The sequence below is a fragment of the Phyllobates terribilis genome, unplaced genomic scaffold (assembly GCF_046119375.1).
Source record: "Phyllobates terribilis strain yellow unplaced genomic scaffold, ASM4611937v1 Scaffold_2__4_contigs__length_985480577, whole genome shotgun sequence".
Lineage (NCBI taxonomy): Eukaryota > Metazoa > Chordata > Amphibia > Anura > Dendrobatidae > Phyllobates > Phyllobates terribilis.
Genome location: NW_027362762.1, coordinates 507,845,878 through 507,863,345, shown reverse-complemented (window position 1 = coordinate 507,863,345; position 17,468 = coordinate 507,845,878).

Genomic DNA, 17,468 nt, shown 5'->3' with positions numbered 1-17,468 from the left:
GGATTTATAGAAATATAACGCCCACTGTGTTTATTTATGCTGCATAAATTGACCTGCAGTGTGTGTTTGAAATCCACAACATGCCAATTTCTCTTCCATGTTCAGATTTCTCCATAGAATTGCATTAGAGGCTACAAATCTGCAGGTAAATTATGCATATGCGTTTTTAGTGAGTTTGCGCTGCGAAAATGCTCTAAAAACACAAGGGATCCGCACATTACTGTATTAATAAAGTTTTGTCAAAGCCAAATACCAGGAAGCATCAAAAATGAAGCTGCCATATTTAAAGCCAAATCTTACCAAATACTCAACGTGGGAACGCAGCCTCAAGGGGATTATATGAATTGTTTGAAAAATTTGTCCCCAGTCTATTTAGTCTTTGAAAATAATAAAATAATATATTTTCACAGTTTTACTCCCTGCAATTCTGTGCTACATCTATATTTGAGCCGTCTACTTCTCAGTTAAAGACACTCTGTTACCACAGAATGACTGTTCAAACCAAGTACAGGCACTTGATGCTTCACGACACATACAATCATTTATATACACCTTCCCACCTGCTTGTTTTCAATCCATCTCCACCCTTCCAGAGCTGTCAATCACAAAAAAAGGAGACATTTAGATAGGGGGAAAACAAGCAGGTGGGGAGGTGTATTTAAATGATTGGCCCCGCCGTGAAGCACCAAGCTGTTTTTTACCTCAGTATTTGTAAACTAAAACCAGAAGTGGGTGAAAAATACAGAAGTGTTTCTATTATACTTTTCCTCTGATTATTCCACTCCTGGATTTTGCTTAACAATACTGAGCAGGGATGAGCGAACCCAAACAGAACAGATCTGAGCCTCCTCCTGCTCCCTCTTCTGCTTTTGTCTTGACCTCTTCCTCCACGTCACGATCAACAAGGCCATCTTCCTCTCCACAAAGAGAGGATGTGACAGCACTATCACCACCACGTGTCAATGAGCAACTCCACACTGTTCCATGGAAGTGTTCAGCTCTCCATCCCTCAAACCCGCGAGACAAATAGGAAATACCCTGTTCCCACACCGAGCCATGGTCCTGAATGACAGCATTTCCAAATTCGTGTCCTTTGAAATTCTGCCATTCCGACCAAAAGAGACAGGCAGTTTAAAAAAGTGATGCCGGTGGCTGTTCTACAGTTCATTGATCCCAGACGCCACTACTTTTTCAGGTGTGCCATCACTGCCTTGGTCACACATGTTGCGGACTAAATCAGGTGTGCACTGCACAACATCATGAGTGAAAAGGTCCACACAACCACCAATACGTGGACCAGTAAGCATGGCCAGTGATGTTAAATCCAGAGATGGAACGCATTCTATCTCATGTCCTACCACCACCTAGGATTGCTGGACTTTTCTCTGTCCATGTTGCCTCCTCCTCCTACTCCACTTCCTCCACCGCCTCTTCATCTGGTCACAGTAAGACCTGCACCACCAACTTCAGCACAGTCAGGGGGAAACAACAGCAGGCTGTTCTGAAACTGATCTGTTTGGGGGTAATAAAACAACAGACAGATGAGTGGTTGGTGCCGGTGAACCTCAAGCCCGGCCTGGTGAAATCTAATAGCCCGATGAAATCTAGTAGCAGCTCTGGGCCTAGCCTATTTGACGCACATCCCTTGCCTGGCACATGTGCTGAATTTGGTGGTGCAGAGCTTCCTGAAAAATGACCCACATATGTTAAAGTTGCTGCTGAAAATGCGGGCAGTATGTGTGCATTTCCAGCATTCTCACCCTGATGCTGCTCGCCTATCTGCGCTTCAGCGTCACTTCTGCCTACCCACTCATTAACTCATATGTGACGTACCAACAAGGTGGAACTCCACCTTGCATATGCTGGAGAGACTGTGCAAGCAGCAGGAAACAACACCACTTCACCACCAATGAGTGGACCTCCATGCAGGACGTGTTTGCCGTGTAGCTCTGCTTCTAATACTCGACCAACATGCCCGGCGCTCCACCTCCATCACTGCCACCAACTCGGAAGGCAATGTTTGCATGGCCAAAATGTGGTAAAACGTTCTCAGCAAACCACAACATCAGAAACCACCATCGGATATGGTCCGTATTAGCAGGAGGCAGTGTTACATCAACATGGTGGAAGAGTACGTGTCCATTTGTTTCCACCTTTAAACTGATGGGTCTGCCCCATTTAACATCTGGTTCTCCAAATTGGACACATGACCTGTGCTTGCCCTTTATGCCTTGGAGATGCTGACCTGCCTTGTGGCAAGTGTACTGTCGGAAAGTGTGTTTAGCACGGCAGGAGGTGTGATCACATACAGGCACATAAGCCTGTTCATAACAAACATGGCGAAGCTAACATTCATTAAAATTAACCAGACGTGGATCCCACAAGACTTGTCCATAACTTTGGCTGACTAGACAACTATACCATCCGCACACAGCCATTGTTCAACTCTATTTGCCATTCATTTAATTTGGGGCTTCCCAAAATAAAAAAAATAAAAAAAAACAGTGTTGCCTACCTCCTCTTCTGCCTCTTCCACCTACATCGCCCTGTCCACCTCCACCACCTCCTCCTCCACTTGGACATCCGCTTCCTGGCTCTAGATTGTTATTTTTATTTATTTATTTTTATTCTGGGTTGTTTTAATTCTGTTCCCTAAAAGAAAATACCACCCCCCCAAAAAAACCCAACCACAAAAACAGTGTTGGATACCTCCTTCCCTGCCTCTTCCACTTACACCGCCATGTCCTCCTGCACCTACTCCATCTCCTGCTCCACTTGGACCTCAGCCTCCTTGTTCAAGATTTTTTTTTTTTAATTCTATGATATTTTAAGTAAGTTCCTTATTCACATTTGTTTGCAGGGCAATTGACCTGCTCTTACCCCCATTTTGCTTCCTTTTTCAGCCCCCTAGGCCTTACTATAAACATTTTACAGACATTTTAAAGCACAAAAGCTTGGGTCCCCATTGACTTCTTTTGGGTTCAGGTTCAGCGTCAAGTTCTGTTGCCGAACCGAACTTTGAACTACAGCTTGGCCAAACTCGACGAACCCAAACATCCTCGGGTTCGCTCAGCCCTATTACTGAGGTACAAAAGCTCCCCAAATACTTAATGTGTGCACCTGGCCTTAATGGTTTAGTTGCTGCAGTCATGTAGGGTATGCAAAAAGTGACAACAGAGGATCAGTGGGAAGGATCCAAGATGCAACTATTTAAATGAAGCGTGTAAAATGGTGAGTATACATTATTTCATTACTTTACTGATATCAGTGGCTGAGAGGAGATTTTGAACCATCTTGGAAAACCCCTTTAAGAAGTTTGAGATTAAATGATTGTCTTTTATCTTCCTGTATTTACAGAAGAATAATGTTACAAATAAGGCAAAATGAAAAGAATCTTTGTAATAAGGTAAAAGTATACTACAACAGTCTTTCATTAATGTAAAAGCTATAAACAGTGCCTAAGTTAGGGACGATCAAGAGGCATATTGCAGGAATATTTAAGAAGCAGAAAAAAGCCGAGCAAAAAAAGCCTCCAAAAACTGCTTCATGTTTCTGCTGCAGACTTTTTCTGTATTCTGAAAAATGCATGTAAAAAAATTGTGTTTGAATATACTTCAAGGGAGCAAATTATACCTTTCATCATCATAATACTTTGCATTATGTGGGAGTTTATTAAAATTCTGATTCTAAAAATACCCTTGGTTGCTCACATTCATTGATGTATGCTATCACTCATGTTCACCACTCCTCAAGGGGAATGTAGACTGTGAAATGCACGTCGGGCGCTGTAATCTATTGTGTGGATCAGGATAATACTATTTATTATATGGATACTGTTCTAATTTACTGATGATTATATGGGATTTGTACTATTGCATATGTATAATATTTATTTATGTTGATTTGGTAGATTAACTACCTTGATTATATATTCAAACTCAACAGCCCAGGTTCATGTACATATATAGCACTGAGCAATAGAAGTGAGCATCAAAGATCCTTAAAAATGAATACACTTTATTGAATACAAAAAATATGTAGAAATAGGACATATATAAAATAAAAAAAAAACAGATGTGTCATACGAGAGGGACATAGAAAATAGACCTGCTCAAGGAGTTTACAGCAAAAAAAGTCATGAGTGTGCTATTATAAAGTGAAAGCTCACATGCAAATTATAAACCTTTTAAATATAATGCAACAGTCTAATGCTTGTGTTTGAGCTATACTCAAAATGTTCATCGGTAATAAGCTTGGATGTGAGAATAGTACTTTGAATTGAAAGAACCCTGGTCACAAACCAAGCCAGGTCCAGCTTTCCTCCACTCCGACACACGTTTCGTCCTGCTTCTTCAGGGGCCCCTGAACTTCATTCATTTTTAAGGATCTTTGATGTTCACTTCTTTTGCTCAGTGTTATATATATTTGCATGAACCTGGGCTGTTGAGTTTGCATATATTGTAAAGTGAATCCAATAGAATTTATATGATTTCTATATTGAGGGACATGTTTTTAGATATAACAAGATCATATATTATATAGTAGTTAGTGATGAGCGAGTACCGTAATATTCATAATCGCTATACTAGTATCGAGTACTTTGTAATAATTGCGTATTCGTTCCGAATAGCGAGTACAATGTAAGTCAATGGGAAATGCGAGTAATTTTCTGCTGGACCCTACAAAGTGGGCTGGGGGCCTGAGGAAAAGGCTGAAATGGATGGGAAAGTGATGAAACAGAAAGGGAAGAGCCCGGACAATGTGCCTGCATGCATTTCTGACTCACATATGGTTTCTGGGAATAAGTTTGTTGCAGTATTACGCCACTTTTACAGACACACAAGAACAAGAACAACTACCAAACCTAACCTAAATTGCATTTAACCGGCCAACAAGGTTAAGAAACAGTTTTTCCTGCACAATCACTTGTATATAAGGCTAAATAAACCAGAAAAACCATAAACATATCCCTTTTAGCCTTTGTTCACACATACTATTGTGGCTTTTTTCGCCTTTTACAATTGGGAGGGGCCTGACTTATACATTTTGTAGGTCCCTCTGTCATACATCATTTTTAGTTCGCTATTCCCCAGCACTTTACAAGCACAGCTAGAACGTACTAGTAGGTATGTTGATCTTTGACTTGAGAAGCCTCAGGTGGCTCTGTAACATGCGTTTTGGAGGGACAGCTGTTACTTAGACATTTGGGCGGTCCCTCCATCATTGACACTCAGATAGTGGAATATATATTCACTAGCAGTTTACAATGTGCCCACTGCAGCATTAGGATTGACCCTCATCCTCCTCCTCCACCACCATGTGATACTGCTGCCCTAAATTCAAATGTTCAGCGGGCCTGCAGTAGGCAGGAAAGCTGAGTTTTGTGAGAGCCCTCGTGTGGCCCTGTAACATACATTTTGAAATACCCTCCTCTAGAGATTTTGGAGGTCCCTCACTTATTCATATTGTAAGCCCTCACTCTATTATTTAACTAATTTAAGGGAAAACTACAGAGAAAAAGGCCAAGAGACATGGAGAACTAGAAGGTAGCAGAGAGTCTGGCCTGCGATACTCAGGTATGGCTGAACTCTGTGAACCGGAAAAATAAAGCTGTACTAGTCAACTGGATGACGAGCTCAAATATATCACTTGTGCAAGTCAAAGGAGAAAGTATATATGGTGCCCCCCTCCAGGATGGGTTGGAGAAGCTTCTCCAAATGGCTCAGAGATTTTGATTGTCAATATTCCCCAGATTTTATAGGAAGAGGAGACTTCTTGCTGCTGTACTACTTGGTCAAGTGCAGAATGTGCATCATATTTCCAAAAATTACTCCTGGGGGCTGTGTCATAGGTGCAAGGAGATTCCATGACAAGGGCCTCCCTTGTCAAACATTATCTACGATGGAGTACTGTAGTAGTTGTGGCCCTCAATTCAAGTTTTCAGAGGGCCATCAGTCGGTCATCAACAGTCGGTGTAAATTTCTAATGAATATGTATCCCCTATCTCAGTCACAATGTGGCACAAGACAGGCATGTTTTTTGCCAAATAGGGTGACTGACAGTACATTTCTATTGAATATGTATCCCCTATCTCCGTCACAGTGTAGCACAACCTGTGACAAGGGCCTCAATGACAAATATTAGTTTGGTAGGACCACTGTATAATCCAGATTTGTCCACTGCACAATGTGCATAGGGTTTGTAAAAATGAGCCCTATGGGCTGAGTCATGGTTGAAGTAGGCAGCCACCATCCCAAGGGCCTCCAATCACAAATAGCAGTTAAGCTGGAGTAGGAATACTGTCCTGGTTTGTCCACTGCACAATCTGCATAGGGTTTGTAAAAATGAGCCCTATGAGCTGAGTCATGGTTGACGTAGGTAGCCACCATCCCAAGGGCCTCCAATCACAAATAGTAGTTAGGCTGGAGTAGGAATACTGTCCTGGTTTGTCCACTGCACAATGTGCATAGGGTTTGTAAAAATGAGCCCTATGGGCTGAGTCATGGTTGACGTAGGTAGCCACCATCCCAAGGGCCTCCAATCACAAATAGTAGTTAGGCTGGAGTAGGAATACTGTCCTGGTTTGTCCACCGCACAATGTGCATAGGGTTTGTAAAAATAAGCCCTATTGGCTGAGTCATGGTTGACATAGGCAGCCACCATCCCAAGGGCCTCCAATCAGAAATAGTAGTTAGGCTGGAGTAGGAATACTGTCCTGGTTTGTCCACTGCACAATGTGCATAGGGTTTGCAAAAATGAGCCCTATGGGCTGAGTCACTGTTGACACAGGAAGCCACCATCTCAAGGGCCTCCAATCACAAATAGTAGTTAGGCTGGAGTAGGAATACTGTCCTGGTTTGTCCACTGCACAATGTGCATAGGGTTTGTAAAAATTAGCCCTATGGACTGAGTCATGGTTGATGAAGGAAGGAAACGGGTTTTTATGTGAAGGGGGTGACGTTAACAGTGCAGTAGAGTCCCTCTTAGTGCCGCGCTCCCGGCCCGGCAACTTCCGGCTCTCCTGCTGCCGGCGCGCGCAGCTTCCCAGGTACTGTGCTTAGGGCGCGGGCGCGCTCTCTCCCTCTTAAAGGGGCCGCGCGTGCCGTCCTAAGGTGTTCCCAGCCAATGGCCGGAGGACCTCTCATATAAAAGGCACCTCCTCCAAAATGGAGGTGCCCGCATAAGGTTGTAGCTTTGTGTCCTAAACTCTGCTTCAGCCCTCAGGTCCCGCTGCTAGTCTGACTACCAGTCCAGTCCGCCAGCCTGACTACCAGCCCAGTCCGCCAGCCTGACTACCAGTCCTGTCCGCCAGCCTGACTACCAGTCCAGTCCGCCAGCCTGACTACCTGTCTCCGCCAGCCAAGTGTACTCTCCAGCCCGACGGTCTGCCTACAATCCAAACCCGCCAGTCTGTCTATGGGCATGGCTTGCCTGCCTACCCGGAGAACGTACTAGTTACCTGCCAGTTACCCATGGGAGTCACCTGCTCTCATACAAGGACAGGCCCAGAACAGCACCTGGTCCCTCTGCTTGGTCCTTCCCTGGTTCACGGAGTCGATTGAGCCGCCGTGCAACCTTGGTTAGTCCGAGTTGATACCTAGTTACGTCCCTCCTTGCTCTGCAGCACAGAGGTTCCACCACCCGGATCCGTAACAAACAGCAGTGGCATGAATCTTCATTTTTGGTGAATTCAGGTTGGCTTGCTGTCATCTGGAGGGATTACAAACTGTGGAGATATCCAGTCCTTGTTGAATTTAATCAGCGTAAGTCTGTCTGCATTTTCCGTGGAGAGGCGTGTGCGCCTATCAGTGATGATTGCTCCAGCGGAACTGAAAACACGCTCAGACACCACACTAGCAGCCAGGCAGGCCACCACCTCCAAGGCATAAAAGCTGATGTCGGGGCAAGTGTTCAGGTTAGACACCCAATAGTTAAAGGGAACTAAAGCATCAGAAAGGACGCACGTATGGTCAATTAAGTACCCCTTGACCATGCTCTGCAACTTATCCCTCCTTGGCATTGTTACAGGCACAGATATCCCTTGCTGTTGTGCTGGTTTATTGAAAATTGCCCAATTTGTGCACATTTTCCCCCCACCTCTGTTGGAGCTGGTGTTTGTGTCTCTCCCCATTATCCCTTGGTGTTTAAAAGAGCTGGTACCTCTGCCACCAGCATTTTCTGAGGGTGATGTTTTCAGCAACTGATCTACAATGGCACTCTTGAATGATTACATTGTAAAACTCTTTGGTGACTCCAAAAGGAGAGAAGGAAATTTCTCCTTGTACCGTGGATCGAGAAAGGTGGCCAACCAGTATAGGTTGTTGGATTAAATGTGTATCACGTGAGAATCTTGCCACAGACACTTACACATGAACTGTGCCATGTGGTCCAAGCTGCAAAAAGGCAAATGTTCTGTGTCCCCAACAGTAGAAAAAGTACCCATCCTCTCCTCACACTGACTCGCCTCCTCCTCCTCCTCCACCTCTTTGTCTTCCTCTCCAGCCCATCCAGCCTGGACAGACATGAAGCTTGGGTTGGGTGTCCCATTTGTAGCATTACGAGTCCCCTCGGTAGCACAGAAAAACAAGTCCTCTCCCTCCTCATCACCCATTATTGCCTCAGAATATTGGCTGGACTGCTTAGTAACACCCATTGGGAAATCTGGTTCCATACCAACATGCTGGGCACTCAAAGGTTTCTCTTTGAAATTATGCAGTGATTGTTTCAAGAGACACAGCAGCGGGATGGTTACGCTGATAATAGCCTGATTACCGCTCACGAGGTTGGTGCAGTACTCAAAGTTCTCAAGAACCTCAAAAATGTCACTGACCCACAGCCACTTGACAGTTGTTATGTGTGGTGGCTGGCTCTCAGTCTGATGGGCATGTTGAAGCTGGCATTCAGCTACTGCTCTCTGCTGTTCACTAATCCTCACCAACATATGATAAGTGGAGTTCTATCACGTGGGCAGGTAGCAAATGAGTCGGTGACTTGGCAAATTCAAGCGCTTTTGCAGCACTGTAAGAGCAGCAAAAGGGGTCGAGGAATGGCGGAAATGGGTGCTAATACGGCGCACCTTCTCAAGTAGGTAGGGCAAGTCACGGTAAGTTTTCAAAAATTTCTGAACAACGAGGTTCAGCACGTGAGCCATGCATGGCACGTGTACCAGCTTGCCGATCTTTAAAGCCACCACCAGGTTACGCCCATTATCGCAGACAACCAGACCGGGTTGGAGGTGAGGCGGGGAGAGCCACTGATCAGTCTGTTGTTTTAAAGCTTGCTACAGCTCTGCTGCAGTGTGTGCTTTCTGACCTAAACAGATCAGCTTCAGCAGAGCATGTTGCCGCTTTGCCGATGCGCTGTTTCACAAGTCCAGCTTGGCAGTGATGGGTAGGGTAATTCAGCAGAGGATGAAGAGCAGGAGGGGGGGAGAGAGGAAGTGGAATATAAAGAGGTGGAAACCCTGACATAAGTTAGGCCCACTATTCTTGACGTGGGTAGGATGTGTGATGTTCCCATTTGTGCTTTTGTCCCACCCTCCACCAGGTTCACCCAGTGTGCAGTGACAGAAATGTATCATCCCTGTCCTCAACAATTTGTCCAGATATCTGTTGTTAGGTGGACCTTTCCGGTTACGGAGTTGGTGAGAGCACGGTTCAGATTGTTTAACACATGCTTGTGCAATGCAGGGACGGCACACCAGGCAAAATAGTGGCGGCTGGGAACACTGTATCGTGGGGCAGCCACAGCCAAGAGATCACGGAAAGACTGTGTTCCCACAAGGCTAAATGGCAACATCTCCACAGCTAGCAATTTGGCAATCTGCGAGTTTAATATTTGTACCTGTGGGTGCGTGACTGTGTATTTATGCTTTCTTTCCAAGCTCTCAGGCACAGACAATTGGACGCTTTGCTGGCACAAAGAAGTGGATGTGGTTGATGTTTGTTGTGTGTCAAAGGTATGAGCACCTGCTTCCTGAACAGCAGATTCTGAAGGACACAGCCCAGGCGACATGGCATTGGTTTGACCCACAGATGCAGATTTGGTACCCTGGTGTTCCGCCCACCTACTGGGGTACTTGGCTGCCATGTGGTTTCGCATACTGGTGGTGCTTAGGTTGCCTTTGCCCTGGCCTCTGCTCAACTTGGTATGGCAGATGCTACAGACTACAATGCTTTTCTCTGAAGGACTTTCATAAAAAAATCCACACAGTAGCTGAACGCCCCCTTGCCCTGACATGGCGCACAGCGGGGGTGCTCTTGGAAACAGTTGACCAGTTCTCACTCTGGGTAAACCACGACCCCTTGGTGCCTGTGTTGGTGCTACATATCCATCTACCTCTGTGTTGCTGTCATGGCTATGCATGCCAACAGTCAAGGTCAGATCAGTGGACTCATCATCGACCACCTCGTCTTCCATCTCATCCTCCTTCCCAGTTGACATTGTAGGCTGACCTGATGGCAACTGTGTCTCATCATCATCAGTCTCCACCTCTGGAGACAGTAAATGTCGTTCCGCCATGTGGCTTTCTACCAGCCGCAGGTCCTCAAATACTTGAGCATCAACGCACACCACCTCCGCTTGTCCCTCTTCAATGCTGCACGGTGATAGACCAGAGCCAACCAAAGGATACGTACCAAACAGATCCTCGGAGTGGCAAAGCTCGGGGTCATGTGTCTCCTGTGACTGATAATGGCGGGAGGAAGGAGAACCAGCTTCAGGATTGGATGGGCCAGCCTTCTGTGTATCCACAGTAGACTGTGTGGTCGTGGAAGATTTGTTGCTGCGTAGAGGCCATGTCTGCTATCCAAGACAGAATCTGCACTCTCTCTTCTGGCTTCCACATACGTTTATGTTCCAGATCGGGAAATTTTTCCAGGAACATAGTGGATGCATAAAGCTTCTTCTGACCTGACACATACTGAGTGCCTTCTTGCTCACCACTGACAACACCACGTCCACGTCACTTAACAACAGGCTTTGACACATGCCATCAACAGATGTTGATGGCACAAGCCAAGCTAGCTGTCACAGCCAAAATAGTGGTTAAAATGGCCTGGTGTGTGCTTTGTAGCAGGCAGTAGGAAATGTTTGGACTACAGCTTTGTGCAGGGCACTCAATGACCGTGGCATCACTGTATCAAAAAACAATCTTACCCCCGCCGTTAGTAGTCGGGGCCTTTAAGGCTGTGTGCCCACGATGCGTTTTATAAGCATTTCCGCAGTGGCAAAAGCGCTGCAGAAACGCTTAAAAAATGCTTGGTAGAAGGCCTGCCATGTTCCCCAATGATAATCCGCATGTGCTGTGTACATGCTGCGGAAATTTCCACTGCGGATTATGATTGCGGAAAAAAATGCAGCACTACCAATTATTTTGCGGAAGAGCTGCGTTTTCGCCGCCATTGACTTGCATTGAATCGCTTGGATTTTGCATCACTGCATCTGTAGATGCGGAATTCATGTGTTTCAATGTGCGGATGGTACCCGGGTCTGGAGGACAGGAGACTCTCCTCCGGACACGGGTACCATAGAACCTGTAAAAAACAGAATAAAAAATAAATATTATACTTTCCTTCTGATGGCCCGCGGTCTCCTTGTCTTCACTTGCCGGCAGATCGCGGTGAACTGAAGGACCTGTGCTGACGTCATAGTCATGTGACGGCAGGTCCTTCAGTGTACCGCTGCCGGCAGCGAGGACAGAGGGAAGCAAGACTCTGGGGGCCATCAGAAGGTAAGTATAGATTTATTATTTATTTTCTACCATTCTTTCGGTCACACTATATAGATCCATGCCGTTTGCATGGATTTATATAGTGTGACCTAGTTGTCAAGCACTTTCCAAGTGATGCTAAAATCGATTGGAAAGCTCTTGATAACCCGCATGTGGAAATGCATGTGAAGAACGCTTCACATCCGCATGTCCCTGGCAGGAAAAACGCATGTACAATCCGCATGCGTTTTTTCTGCCAGGGAGATGAAGAAACGCTCAGGAAAAAATCCTGAGCATTTCTGCATCGTGGGCACATAGCCTTACAGTTGTGTGCCTTCAGCTTTGAAAAGAGCTACTTTTTGGTGGTATTATGGAGCTAGTGAGCAGCTCCTTTAAACACAGAACTAGTATACACCGCAGGTAGTGATGCGCCCCTGGGCCGTGGGGTACCCGGTGCTGGGCCGGTAGATGCTGGGGGATGTCACAGTGGTGGTGACCCGGTCCGTGACCCAGGTCGGTCAATAAAAAGGGGTTATTGATAGGGGATTTATAGTGATTGTATAAAGTTCGTGACGCCACCTGTGGTATGCGGCTAGGGGAGCCGCCGCTGCGGAGCAGGTCCTCTGGAGCTGATGTTACTGCACAGGGATGGTGTGGCTCTCCACAGGTAGAGCTTAGCTCCAGGGCAGTGTAGATGTTATGGGTTATGCTGGGCATTGTAGTGCAAGGTTTGATGGCGCAGCAATAATCAGTCCACAACTTAATGATGGCTTCCTCTTATCTTTACTGGTGGTGATTAGACAAGCCGGGACTAGGGTACTGGCTAGAAGTGGAAGTCCGGGCAGCCCGGAAGCAAGTAAAGAATCCTCCTTGCCAGGTAAAGTTGGAGGCCTTCCCTTTCCACTAAACTCTTTGGCCCTGCTGCTTGTGTAACGGGTCTGGGAGGCGGAACCCTAGAGCTACTATACAAGGGGGCGGTCCTTGTAAGGGAGCGGGTGGCGACCAGGGAAGACGGGCAGGCAGTCACAAACTCTTTGGCCCTGCTGCTTGTAGCTGTGCGGTGGCCCTTGTCCCTGAGTGCAACGTTTCTGTGCTCACCCGTATGGCAGGCAGCTCGGCCTTGCTGGTGCGTCGCTCCCACATGGCGGTGCTGGGCCCTCTGTGCTGCTGAGCCTCTGGGCGTCTGATGGGGCCAGGAGACCTGCAGTCTCCTGCCCTCTGGTTTCTGCTGCTGGGCCTTAAGTGCCCCACAGCCTCGGACTCCAGTGTCCAGTTCTTCTGTGTCCCTCTGGGGTGAACTGCCGCGCAGCTCCAGTCCCCAGCTCCTTTCTCATCGACGTCCTCACTTCAACTCCTCACACTAAGACTAACTAACCCCGCCTCCAGATCCCTGTTGCCAAAGGGAGGAACTCCCCTTGCTGGTCTGGAGCCAGGAAAGTGTTGCATGCTTAGTAAAACCTGATTAGGGGACCCATGCTTGCTTCCAGGCATGGCATCACCTCTTGTGAGGGAGGCAATGCCACTGTGGCAACTGGACCCCTGGGGTGCCACATTCCCCCCTAGTTAACTTCAGTACTCCCGGACTGAGCATACCTTTTAAAATTAACAATTAACAATCCACATTACAAACAATGTAAATGTCAAAAAATGCAAAAACCAAACAAAAATTGAAAGCAGTCACTGCGGCACTTAGTCCTTATGCCACAATCCGTATTACTTAAATTTGGCTGGTGGGAACCACCTCAACCCACTTTGTGTATCGTCCCGGGACGTTGCTTCAGGGCACTCTTTCGTTGGGCCTGGTCTTCAGCCACGCCTGCGGTTTATTTTCTAGGCCGATTAGTAACTATTTTCAATATTGTCCTGACCACACCTAGTCCTGTGGCCCAATTGTCCATAAATTTAAAAAAAAAAAAAAAAAAAAAAAAAAAAATATATATATATATATATATATATAGAGCATTATTTAACGGGTACAACTATAAACAACATACACTTTAGTTCTCTTATACTTTATATTTTAGTTCCTCCAGCGGGCAGGGAGCTGAACTTTTGTACTCCTGGTCGATCTATGTAGTACGTTAGTTGTCACTGTCTTACCCTGAGCCCTAGTGTCTACCCCTGGTGTGGTGGGTTCAGTGTGAACTACACTACAGGTAGTCTGAGCTAACACCGGTAGGCTGGGAAATTTCCTATGAATTCTTTGGCTCACCATGGGTACGACAGGTTCACTGCTAGCAGAGGGTAGATTCTCCTGATCTGCTGCTAATGAAGCATCTGTCTCTGAGGCCGACTGGTCTTCCAGATGTTCTGGAGCCTCTGCAGTTTTCGGTGAGTCCGCTTGGAGGAAGGTTAGGACAGGCACCACAATGGCTTTGTTCACCTGCGTCCAAGACCGCGGAAATTCTCCGAGGACTGTCTGGATCGTTTCCTCCACTTTTTCTGTGGGCTGAGGGCTGTCATGGTCTTCCTTGTGTTTCAACTGTTCAGGACATATCTTCAAGTGGTCTCTTGAGACTGCCGCTGAAGTTTCCCCTCCATCTTTACTGATGAGGCACACTTTGGTGTTATCGTAATTTGAGGGTAGGACGGTGTATGGCTCAACCTCCCACTGGTCATCTAATTTGTGGACTTGTCTCTCCATTTTGCGTACTTGTTCTCCAGGTGACAAGGAAACTGCAGGCGCGTACTGATTGTAAGCTTTCTCCTGCTTCTGTCTCGCCTGGGACAAACTTCTATCCACGCATTCTTGCACCTTGCGGTATTGTTGATGCCGCTCTGTATCCCAATCTGCATCTGGTGATGTCGTCTCTGGTGTTAAGACTCCCATGTCTTAGTCGATGGGTAGCTTACCAGGTTTTGCTCTCATCAGGTAAGCAGGTGTACAGTTGGTGGAGTTCACCGGGATGTGGTTATATAGGTCCACCAAATCTGGTAACTTCTCTGGCCACAGGCTACGTTCTTCAAGGGGCAACGTCTTCAATAGGTCTATCACCACCTGGTTCATCTTTTCACACAACCCGTTGGTCTGGGGATGATACGGCATCATCCTGATTTTCTTGCAGCCGTACAAGTTACAAAATTCCTGGAACACCTCTTCTTCAAAGGCTGGACCTTGGTCGGTAAGCACCGATTCAGGGTTACCGTGCGGGCGACAAATGTGCTGTTGGAACGCTTTGGCTGCCGTCTGAGCCGTCTGGTCTTTTACTGGCACTACTACCAGGAACCGGGAGTAGTGGTCTACTATGGTTAGAGCGTAGATATAGCCTGACCTGCTTGGGACTAGCTTCACGTGGTCAAAGGCCACCAGTTCTAGTGGCTGTTTGGTGATGATGGGCAGCAGGGGAGCCCTCTGGCTGTCATGGTCTTTTCGTTTCAGGTTGCATCGACCACATTCTCGACACCATCTCACGATGGCTTTCCGCATGCTAGCCCAGTAGAATCGCTCACATAGCAGGACTTCCAACTTCTTCCACCCGAAGTGTCCTGCTCCATGGTGGTACGCTTCTAAGACCATTGACGCATCCCGCCTCGGGACTACCACCTGCCAGACCAGTTCAAGTGTCCGGGACTTGATGCTTCTTCGACACAGCTTTCCTTCGTAGATGAACAGTTTGCCCTTCTCCTTCCACAACTGTTGGGTCTCCTGTGGAGCATCTGGATCAGGGTACGAGTCAGCTTGCGTCAGCAACTCCTTGACTAGGCGGACAGCCGAGTCGCTATCCTGAGTTTCTGCCCATCCATGGCGGGGCAATGGGTTGAATGTGGCCTCTCTGTTGGTGGAGCGCTTGTCCCTTACACAGTGGGAGCACTGGGTCACCCCATGATGATGGAAAGAGGGTATCGCTATCTCCTCCAGCTCTTCCGAGTCTTCTCCCCCATCTGGCAAGTTGGGCATCCTGGACAGCGCATCAGCATTTGGATTTTTATGCCCTGCCCGATACTTGATGGTAAACTCGTAGTTAGACAGTCTGGCCATCCATCGTTGCTATAGGGCACCAAGCTTGGCAGTCTCCAGGTGCGTCAGCGGGTTGTTATCTGTGAAGACTGTAAATTTGGAGGAGGCGAGATAGTGCTTGAAGCGCTCTGTTACAGCCCAGACTATGGCAAGAAACTCCAACTTGAAGGAACTGTAGATGTCGGGGTTCCTTTCCGTGGGCCGGAGCTTCCTGCTGGCGTAGACAATCACTCTCTCTCTGCCTTGCTGTACCTGGGACAGCACCGCTCCAAATCCCACGTTGCTGGCATCTGTATGAAGTATAAACGGTTGGCCATAGTCGGGGTAGGCCAGAACTTCGTCTCCGGTGAGAGCCATTATCAGTCGGGTGAAGGATTCGTCTTCTGGTTTACCCCATTTGAACGGAGGTTTCGGGTTCTTGGCCTTCTTGGACTGACCTACCAGGAGGTCCTGTATGGGTGCTGCTATCTTGGTGAAACCCTTGATAAATCTCTTGTAGTAGCCTACCAGTCCGAGGAACTGCTGTACTTCCTTGATAGTGGAGGGTCTTGGCCAGTCCTTGATTACAGCGACTTTTCAGGGTCTGGCACTACACCTTTGGCGCTTACCACATGACCTAGGTACTGCACCTTGGGCTTCAACAGGTGGCATTTGGACGGCTTTGCCTTCAGGCCAAAACCAGATAGGGCTTCAAACACCTCGGCCAGGTGCTCCAGGTGGTCTTCATATGTCTTCGAGTAGACAATGACGTCATCCAGGTACAGCAGGACAGTTTCGAAGTTCTTGTGTCCTAGGCAGCACTCCATTAACCGCTGGAAGGTTCCTGGGGCGTTGCAGAGCCCGAATGGCATGCAGTTGAACTCGCTGAGGCCCATTGGTGTTGTAAACGTGGTCTTTTCTTTGTCCGCCCCTGCCACAGGAACCTGCCAGTACCCACTGGTGAGATCCAAAGTGGAGAAATAATTAGCAGATCTTAATGCAGCTAATGACTCCTCAATTCTGGGTAATGGGTAGGCATCCTTATGTGTAATGCGATTAATCTGCCTGTAGTCAACACACATCCTCATTGCACCATCCTTCTTTCTAATGAGAACTAATGGAGCTACCCAGCCTCCTTCATCTCCCGTAACATCCCTTTGGCACATATCAATGAGCTGGGGGTTCAGGCCAGTACCTCTCTTTAATGGGCAGATGATCTCCCATGGGGATATGATGTTGAACCCCTTTTACCTGCCCAAAGTCTAGTGGGTGTTTGCTGAAGACTCGCTCATATTCTTGGATCACTCGATATACTCCATGCTTTTGGTGCAAAGGGGTGGAGTCAGTGCCCACTTGTAACTTCTGACACAAATCCTCCATCTGCCCCTTGGAGCCGTTATCCTCTGCTGGTTTGGATGGAGGCAAGGGTTCCACTGCCTTTATTGCACTGTTACTGACAGTGAACAGCTTAGCAAGGGTGGCATACCGGGGTAAATGGACCTCTTTCTCCCCACAATTCAGGATGTGTATCGGTACTCTCCCCTTGCGGACATCGACTACCCCCCTGGCCGTCAAGATAGTGGGCCTACTGTCAGAGAACACGGGCTCTACCAGGGCCTGATAATCTTGACCCCTGAGACCAATTGCTGCTCTACACCATATCAACATTTCACTCCTAGGGGGCATTGCAATGGGGAATGGATCACTCATCCTGACACTGCCAACTTCACCACCAGACAGTTCTACCTGTTGTCTTTTCATCAGGGCTCTGATTTCTTTTTGCAGAACCCGCTGCTGACTGGAACTGGCAGTCTCTGCGAC